This window comes from Schistocerca nitens, chromosome 11, assembly GCF_023898315.1.
Source record: "Schistocerca nitens isolate TAMUIC-IGC-003100 chromosome 11, iqSchNite1.1, whole genome shotgun sequence".
NCBI classification, from domain to species: Eukaryota; Metazoa; Arthropoda; class Insecta; order Orthoptera; family Acrididae; genus Schistocerca; species Schistocerca nitens.
This window is the reverse complement of record NC_064624.1, coordinates 197,476,951-197,485,871: the sequence shown is the minus strand read 5'-3', so window position 1 is coordinate 197,485,871 and position 8,921 is coordinate 197,476,951. Positions and strand designations below refer to the sequence as shown.

Below are 8,921 nucleotides of genomic sequence, written 5' to 3'. Positions count from 1 at the left end.
CAGATTGAGAAGGATGTAGGTTGCAGTAGGTACTGGGAGATGAAGGAGCTTGCACAGGATAGAGTAGCATGGAGAGCTGCATCAAACCAGTCTCAGGACTGAAGACCACAACAACAACAACCACCCCACCAATGGCAGGCTGTTGTAAATAGTTAAGGAGAATATATTATTGATGACTAAATTCTTTGTTATGTGTATCTGACGTGTTTATTAAATTTATGGAAAAATGCTACGAACTTATGCAGCGACGCGAAAGGGCAATCGGCCACCATTCTCACACTACCATCGCAACATCGAGTGTTCCAAGGCCGACCCCGCATTGAAGTGGGACAATGGCCCAAAGAAAATAATGATGATGATGATTGTCGGTAAGGAAAGTGCATATTTCTTAAAAGACATCATATTCGCCGTTGCCTGTATGAAATACTTACAATTACGATTGTAATTTCGGCCTTACGGCCATTTTCAAGTAACACTGCAAAAAGTTACATTCTGTCAGAATATAACACTATGTGATGCAGCCTTTTGACTGCGAGAGTCGCACAATATCCGATGAGTACGACACTTATTACATCGTAAAATGTTGTTAAGGGGAGCCGGAGGTGCCTATGCTGCGCATGTTAAAATCATTAAGTTTGAGGAACATTTATGAATAAACTACCAAGCAGAAAAATTTGAATTTTTTTGTTTTACATATAGAGTGGTTTAGTACTGCAGTTATGACAGAGGGATTTTGGAGTATCTTTTCTAGCTTCCTTCCAATTTTTTTTTATTAATGACCCAAATTTTTTTTACAAATAATTGCTTTATAATTAAACTAAAATGAAACTACTGAACATATTGCCAAATGGCTGTGTTACAATGTAAGTTTGACCACTAGGAGTGCTGTATAAAAATTTCATCTCTCTAGCTTGAGTGGATTTTGAGAAAATGTTCCTTATATTCGAAAAATTCTAATTTACGGGAAATGGCTATCAAAGTTTCTCAATACATTCCTGCACTATAGGATGGATTATCAGGGTCTTCTTCTTCATCCTCCAAAAGCTTCCTCTTCTGTCTTCTTTTCTGGCCTGTTGTTCCATCATACTTCATATGCCTTTCTCTTCTTTCTGCTCCTCTTATCCTTTCTCTGTCAATATTTCTTAGTGCTCGTACAGTGTTCACCCCAGCTGTAAATCCTAATGCCTTCAGAACTTCACACTTCACACTGTTCCCTCGGTTGTAGGTTGCTATTCCATCATAAATGCCAAAGTGCAGTGTTTTTATGCCTACAAACACCCTTTAAGAATCACTTTCCAAATCAAATTATTTACGCTCTCATTAGGATTCTGCGTCTTTCCATGTAGATATTTGTGTAACAATTCTGGCTGTGCCAAGGCATGAAAAATTGGTTTTATTGTTACCTCCTGATTCTTGTACATACTGCATATTACCCGCTTTACACAAGAAGTTTAGGGCTAATACTACCAACAACAGGCGCAACACTGAACTAATTCGAAACGGTAAACAGCAAAGAGACGATGTTCCGCGCTCTTAGCGCCTCATTTGTCACCGAGAACAATGTAGCCAACCCTTGCACACTCGCTGTATGCGTAACATAAAAGGCGCTGTATGCGTAATAGGCCGAGAAAATCCCAAGCAGTTCGCCAGGAAGTCACGAGAGGGTGTTAGATGCATTCAGCGCCCGCCCATTTCCTCTGCAGGCGTGAGGGAAAATGGTAATAACTCCACTTCCAGGGCGAGTAGAACAATAATTCAAAGTTTACATTAAAGAGGAATGTTGCAATTAATTTTCGGTAGCAAAAAAAAAAAAATAATTTTTTGGATTTGACCACCTCCGGCTCCCCTTAAATATCTGCTGTATTGTCAATATCTATCTATCTATCTATCTATCGGTAATTAGAACGATGGTAACATTGACAATATAATACTCTGTCTTCAGGCCACGAGTGGCCTACCGGTGCCATCCGACCGCCGTGTCATCCTCCGTGGAGGATGCGGATAGGAGGGGCGTGGGGTCAGCGCACCGCTACTATTGATCGAGTAGCTCCTGAATTGGCATCACGAGGCTGAGTGCACCCCGAAAAATGGCAACAGCGCATGGCGGCCAGGATGGTCACCCATCCAGGTGCCGACCACGCCCGACAGCGCTTAACTTCGGTGATCTCACGGGAACCCGTGTATCCACTGCGGCAAGGCCGCTGCCCTAATATTGACGATACAGCACATATTTAACAACATTTTACGATGTAATAAGTGTCGTACTCATCGGGTATTGTGGGACTCCCGCAGTCAGAAGCCTGCAATTTGACGACGACACGATATTCTGACAGACTGTAACTTTTGCAGTGTTACTTGAAAGTGGCCCTACGGCCGAAATTGCAAATCGTAATTAATAATGGAATGTAGTCAAATTAAATCGGGTGATGCTGAGGGGATTAGATTAGGAAATGAGACACTCAAAGTAGTAAAGGAGTTTTGCTATTTAGGGAGTAAAATAACTGATGATGGTCGAAGTAGAGAGGATATAAAATGTAGACTGGCAATGGCAAGGAAAGCGTTTCTGAAGAAGAGAAATTTGTTAACATCGAGTATAGATTTAAGTGTCAGGAAGTCGTTTCTGAAAGTATTTGTATGGAGTGTAGCCATGTATGGAAGTGAAACATGGACGATAACCAGTTTGGACAAGAAGAGAATAGAAGCTTTCGAAATGTGGTGCTACAGAAGAATGCTGAAGATAAGGTGGGTAGATCACGTAACTAATGAGGAGGTATTGAATAGGATTGGGGAGAAGAGAAGTTTGTGGCACAACTTGACTAGAAGAAGGGATCGGTTGGTAGGACATGTTTTGAGGCATCAAGGGATCACAAATTTAGCATTGGAGGGCAGCGTGGAGGGTAAAAATCGTAGAGGGAGACCAAGAGATCAATTCACTAAGCAGATTCAGAAGGATGTAGGTTGCAGTAGGTACTGGGAGATGAAGAAGCTTGCACAGGATAGAGTAGCATGGAGAGCTGCATCAAACCAGTCTCAGGACTGAAGACCACAACAACAACAACAACAATTATAAATATTTCATACTGTCAACGGCGAGTATGATGTCTTTTAAGAAATATGATATGACTGTGAATCCCAACCATGAGAAGTTCAACTGGATGCTGATAAGGTTTCAAAGTAGAGGAAAGATTGTCAGCTTGCTCCAAATGTTCAGAAATCAAAAAAACTGAACTTCACAAAATGAAAAAGAAAGTAGTGTCCTACCAGTACAGCATCAGTGAGTCACAAATCGAATCAATCAATTCATGCAAATACCTGCGTGCAACAATTCGCAGGCTCAGTCATACGTAAAGAAATCGACAGCTACCTTTTAAATGGCTTTCGTGATTCGTAAGGAGAAAGATCTACTACCCCCATTGGCAAATGTGATGAAATGCAGACGGCTATCAAACTGCATTACGATCGACGGTTGTGAAACAGTTCTCACCACGAACTGTAATAAGCTGATTTTGTGTTTATCAATAAATGATCACTTCAATTACGTCCAGTGCAGCCACCAGCACACACCAAATATACCCATATTCAGTCATTTTACGAAAGGATCCACACCGCAGTAACACTTTTTAAGTTCTGATAACGATCTTAAAATTGTCACTTTAGTGTTGATCCTTCCATAAAATGACGAAATATGACTACTTTTTACTTGTAATTAAGAGTGATTTGAAAATGATATGAAATACTGATGTTACGCATGTGCTTGACAATGACACTTAGTCGAGATTTGTTAACAGCGCGATTAAATTAACATCGCAGACTACTACGCACCTTGTTTACGTTTATTAAACAATATTTCCGGGGTCTAGTGAAGCAGGCTATACAACCCGTCGGCTTTGACCAATGACGTCAGAAATGGCCAGAGAGCATTTATTACAAAGATTAAAGAGCTAGGAAGAATGTTCAGAAACAAAGGAATGCAAGAGACGAAAACTATAGTTCAGATATATAAGGGCCAGCAGCATTTTCACGTTAACGATATCACGTGTTTGTATCTTATTATTTCTCCGCAAAAAACAATGGAAAAAATTAATATTAGTAGCAAAGAATACATCACGTCACGTGTATATCAGTTGTATCTCGAAACTCATTCGAACTGTATTGTTTAAGTGCAGTACGGGATACTAGTTCAGCGTACGGCGATTTCTCCGTTTTCACTAGCATTATTGTCGTGCTGTTCACTTGAACTATGTATCCACTGCTTCAGTAAACCCTAAATGAAACACGGGATACAGACTGTAGACGTGTTGTTTATTTCGTGTCCGCTATTACTAACAGTCTATTCTTGCGTACATATCAGTACTATTGATTACAGAAGGAGCTACGTACGTAATATTTGTATTCCATACTTCTGTTGACCTCTATATATGTACACTGCTAACGAAAATGTGGAAATAGACGTACGTTACATTTGCAACCTGTACCCCAGTTGAACTACACGAAGAGGCAATAAGACGACACATGTACAATTTGTATCCCGTACTTCACTATGGGGTCAATTCTTTTTGTCGCCTTGGACGCTAATATCCCATTCTTTACTTGAGCTATATAGCTAGCTATACGCAACATTTGTATCTTGCTCAATAATATTATAAGCAATACGAAGCGATCGCTTTTAGAGCCACGTTCGGTTATTTTAATGTACAATGATAGCGCTTATCTTTGATTATCTATGCCTCGAAGTGAAGACATTACTATGTACGACTAATGTATGACGTCATTGGTCAAAGCCAACGGGTTGTATCCCCTGCTTCACTAGACCCTATTTCCGTCACGAGAGAGCGAAGATTACAAAAACAAACAGCTTTCACCGTATGGGAAATTACCTTAGAAATGACGAAATCAAATATGGCGTCTGCTGTGTATACTCCACATTAGCCAGTCACGACGATGATTTACAGCTGCTAAAATAACTCATATCGAATAAACAGCTATCTGTGATTACTGATACACCAAAATAACCGTTTAACCTCCTCTAAGCAGCTATTTGATCGGCTCTAATTGCCTACCGTTTTGTACGGAGCAATGTCTTCTAGAGAAAGCGAACCGCCATTCGTCTGTTCCAGTTACGTCAACGCGTCGAACAGTTGAGCGTCGGCGCTAGGCACGTCTTCCGCGACGGAGTTCTTTGGCGGCGCCCACGACGACACGAGGAGAGAGATAACAGGAGGCTGGTCTGTGTGCCGGTCTGTTGACACCCACGCTACTGCACGCACGCACGCGTGGCTGCGCGGCCCGACGCACCGCCGCAGTAGCTGAGGGCGGAGAAAAAGGCCCCAAAAAACTGACCTCGGTCGTCTTACACCGCAGAAGCCTAGCTACGGGATGTCTGTAGTCCGACATGGAATCCCGAGTAATGTGATCAGTCACGTCACGTCTAAGACATTGCACCTACCTTACTGTTGAATGAATATATATATATATATATATATATATATATATATATATATATATATATATATGAGATCAAAAGTATCCGGACACCTAGCTGAAAATGACTTACAAGTTCGTGGCGCCCTCCATCGGTAATGCTGGAATTCAGTATGGGGTTGCCCCACCCTTAGCCTTGATAATGGCTTCCACTCTCGCAGGCATACGTTCAATGAGGTGCTGGAATGTTTCTTGGGGAATGGCAGCCCATTCTTCACGGAGTGCTGCACTGAGGAGAGGTATCGATGTCGGTCGGTGAGGCCTGGCAGGAAGTCGGCGTTCCAAAACATCCCAAAGGTGTTCTGTAGGATTCAGGTCAGGACTCTGAGCAGGCCAGTCCGTTACAGGGATGTTATTGTCGTGTGACCACTCCGCCACAGGCCGTGCATTATGAACAGGTGCTCGATCGTATTGAAAGATGCAATCGCCATCCCCGAATTGCTCTTCAACAGTGGTAAGCAAGAAGGTGCTTGAAACATCAATGGAGGCCTGTGCTGTGATGGTACCACGAAAAACAACGAGAGGTACAAGACCCCTCCGTAAAAAAAAACACGACCACTCCCACCGTAACAACACCGCCTCCGAATTCTACTGTTGGCACTACACACGCTGGCAGATGGCGTTCACCGGGCATTCGCCACACCCACACCCTGCCATCGGGTCGCCACATTGTGTACCGTGATTCGTCACTCCGTACAACGTTTTTCCATCGTTCAATCGTCCATTGCTTACGCTCCTTACACCGAGCAAGGCGTCATTTGGCATTTACCGACGTGATGTGGCTTATGGGCAGCCATTCGACCGTGAAATCCAAGTTTTCTCTCCTCCAAATGGCTCTGAGCACTATGGGACTCAACTGCTGAGGTCATTAGTCCCCTAGAACTTAGAACTAGTGAAACCTAACTAACCTAAGGACATCACAAACATCCATGCCCGAGGCAGGATTCGAACCTGCGACCGTAGCGGTCTTGCGGTTCCAGACTGCAGCGCCTTTAACCGCACGGCCACTTCGGCCGGCTTTCTCTCCTCCCGCCTAACTGTCATAGTACTTGCAGTGGATCCTGATGCAGTTTGGAATTCCTGTGTGATGGTCTGGATAGGTGTCTGCCTACTACACATTACAACTGTCGGCGGTCTCCGTCAGTCAACGGACGAGGTCGGCCTGTACGCTTTTGCGCTGTCGTGTGCCTTCACCTTTCCACTTCACTCAAGTCCGTGAGTTTCGCGGAGCGCCCCATTCTGCTCTCTCACGATGTCTAATGACTACTGACGTCGCCGATATGGAGTACCTGGCAGTAGGTGGCAGCACAATGCACGTAATATGAAAAACACGCCGGCCGCGGTGGTCTCGCGGTTCTAGGCGCTCAGTCCGGAACCGCGCGACTGCTACGGTCGCAGGTTCGAATCCTGCCTCGGGCATGGATGTGTGTGATGTCCTTAGGTTAGTTAGGTTTAAGTAGTTCTAAGTTCTAGGGGACTGATGACCACAGATGTCGCAGTACCACTTTATTACCGACATATAAGCACTACTTTGAGTTTTGACCTTTTTCACTCTGTTCACCCCGTAAAAAAAGAAGGAGAAGCATGGTGAACAGTGTGAAAATGGTAAGACCTCAAAGTTGTACTTATGTGTCGGTAACCATGTGGCAGTGCGACCTCCAGACTAGAAGAGAGGAAACGCATATCAGCAAATCGTAAGTAATTACTTTTTTACACAAAAAAATCGCGATGTGGTTTGATAATCTAAAAATAACAAAACTGCATCGTTATAGAGGGCACTGACGATGCCTTCGAACAAGAAAATGGCGGAACGCGTGTGGGAAAAATAAATTAAGTGGCAGCAGCAAAAGGCGGTTTTATTTACAAAACGAACAATTCTGTAATGTCTGAATAGAGAATTAGTGGAGTGGTGCTTGAGTCAGACACGTCTATTAAATCCTTCACTGCACATTCTTAGAAAGTGTACTTCATCTACAAAGGAGACGGCGTATACGGCACTAGTGCGACCCATTCTTGAGTACCGCTCGAGTGTTTGGGATCCTCACCAGGTCGCATTAAAGGAAGACACCGAAGCAATTCACAGCCGGGCTCCCAGATTCCTTACCGGTAGTTTAGATTCCACGACAGTATTACGGAGATACGAGGTGCATTAAAGTTCTAAGGCCTCCGATTTTTTTTCTCCGGACTGGAAAAGATAGAAACATGCGCATTGTTTTAAAATGAGGCCGCGTTCATTGTCAATACATCCCAGAATTGGCAGCATCGTACGGCAGATGCATTTTTACCGCCAGCGGCGAGAATGAGAACTGTTTTAAATACTTAAAATGGCGACGTTTTCCTCAGTTGAACAGCGTGCAGTCATTCGTTTTCTGAATTTGCGTGGTGTGAAACCAATTGAAATTCATCGACAGTTGAAGGAGACACGTGGTGACGGAGTTACGGACGCGTCGACAGTGCGTTCGTGGGTGCGACAGTTTAATGAAGGCAGAACATCGTGTGACGACAAACCGAAACAACCTCGGGCTCGCACAAGCCGGTCTGACGACACAATCGAGAAAGTGGAGAGAATTGTTGAACAGATCGCCTCCAGAGTTGGCATTTCTGTGAGTTCTGTGCACACAATCCTGCACGACGACCTGAAAATGCGAAAAGTGTCATCCAGGTGGGTGCCACGAATGCTGACGGACGACCAAACGGCTGCCCGTGTGGCACGTTGCCGAGCAATGTTGACGCGCAACGACAGCACGAATGGGACTTTCTTTTCGTCGGTTGTGACAATGGATGAGACGTGGATGCCATTTTTCAATCCAGAAACAAACCGCCGTCAGCTCAATGGAAGCACACAGATTCACCGCCACCAAAAATTTTTCGGGTAACCGCCAGTGCTGAAAAAATGATGGTGTCCATGTTCTGGGACAGCGAGGGCGTAATCCTTACCCATTGCGTTCCAAAGGGCACTACGGTAACAGGTGCATCCCACGAAAATGTTTTGAAGAACAAATTCCTTCCTGCACTGCAACAAATACGTCCGGGAAGGGCTGCGCGTGTGCTGTTTCACCGAGACAACGCACCCGCACATCGAGCTAACGTTATGCAACAGTTTCTTCGTGATAACAACTTTGAAGTGATTCCTCGTGCTCCCTACTCACCTGACCTGGCTCCTAGTGACTTTTGGCTTTTTCCAACAATGAAAGACACTCTCCGTGGCCGCACATTCACCAGCCGTGCTGCTATTGCCTCAGCGATTTTCCAGTGGTCAAAAGAGACTCCTAAAGAAGCCTTCGCCGCTGCCATGGAATCGTGGCGTCAGCGTTGTGAAAAATGTGTACGTCTGCAGGACGATTACGTCGAGAAGTAACGCCAGTTTCATCGATTTCGGGTGAGTAGTTAATTAGAAAAAAAATCGGAGGCCTTAGAACCTGAATGCACCTCGTACATCG

The 8,921-nt window shown here is 44.3% G+C and overlaps 1 pseudogene; it reads right to left on the bottom strand.

The window, feature by feature from the left end:
* Nucleotides 1–2,088: 2,088 nt before the first annotated feature.
* Nucleotides 2,089–2,206, bottom strand: LOC126214098 (5S ribosomal RNA; annotated as a pseudogene).
* Between the last annotated feature and the right edge of the window lie 6,715 nt (nucleotides 2,207–8,921).